Source organism: Penaeus monodon, chromosome 19 (assembly GCF_015228065.2).
Source record: "Penaeus monodon isolate SGIC_2016 chromosome 19, NSTDA_Pmon_1, whole genome shotgun sequence".
Classification (NCBI taxonomy): Eukaryota; Metazoa; Arthropoda; class Malacostraca; order Decapoda; family Penaeidae; genus Penaeus; species Penaeus monodon.
Genome location: NC_051404.1, coordinates 20,130,732 through 20,131,637, shown reverse-complemented (window position 1 = coordinate 20,131,637; position 906 = coordinate 20,130,732). Strand labels below are relative to the sequence as shown.

The 906-nt window shown below is 28.0% G+C and overlaps 1 protein-coding gene across 1 annotated transcript in view; it reads left to right on the top strand.

Annotated features, from left to right (window-relative positions):
* Positions 1 to 906, top strand: part of LOC119585352 (serine/arginine repetitive matrix protein 2-like) — a 12,031-nt gene that overhangs the window by 6,362 nt on the left and 4,763 nt on the right. The gene's annotated exons all lie outside the window — the stretch shown is intronic.

The window sequence follows — 906 nt, the reverse complement described above, 5'->3', positions numbered from 1 at the left end:
CTAATTAACCCCTACACTTACTTATAACCCCCAACATATAACTTTTCTTTATTACCCTTTTCAACACCATTTTATAACAAATACACCTTGTTAATTGAAACAAAACCTCTTATCGAAAAAACGTATAAAAAATAATTAAAAAAATTTTTTTTAATATAAATTTAACTTCAAAATACAAAAAACTTTTATTATAAACTTATACCCTACATAAAACCCCCCCTTATATTAAAAAATAGTAATTAAATATACAACCAATTATTAATAACTTACAAATATTATATATCAACAATCTAAACCAACTTATATTTATTCTTCTTTACCTTATTACTAATAATCACCTAAAACTTATTATTATTCTTAAATTCTCATATTACAACAATCTTCACTATTAAAACAAATACGCCCTTACAACCTTACCTACCCCACCTACTTTTTAACTAAAATACCCAATATTATACTTAAGAACATACATAAACCAATCAGTCCCCCTTTAAAAACATGTAACCCCCCCCTCCCTCCCACATTGTATGTCTCCTACTTATCCTCTTACAAATATCTCTACCCTCAACAAAACTTCGCATTTCTCGTTACATTACTTAATGTTTAATTATTTTTTTATCTAGTTCACTTCTAACCAATATAAAAATTATTTTAATCTACAGAGTACCCCCCCGCCCCCTCTCACATACATACAATCCTATACAATTCTCATCTTAATACTCTAATCTCGCTCCCTTCTATTTCTATACATCATCTCTCATTAGTTAATTGTCTATATCTCATCATTCTATCATAATTTAAATCACACCCATCTAAATTCCAATTTACCTCTTCTATCCCTAAATTATTTCTATATAATAATACATTATGTACCCCCCCACTCTCTTCTCCATTATATCTCATCAA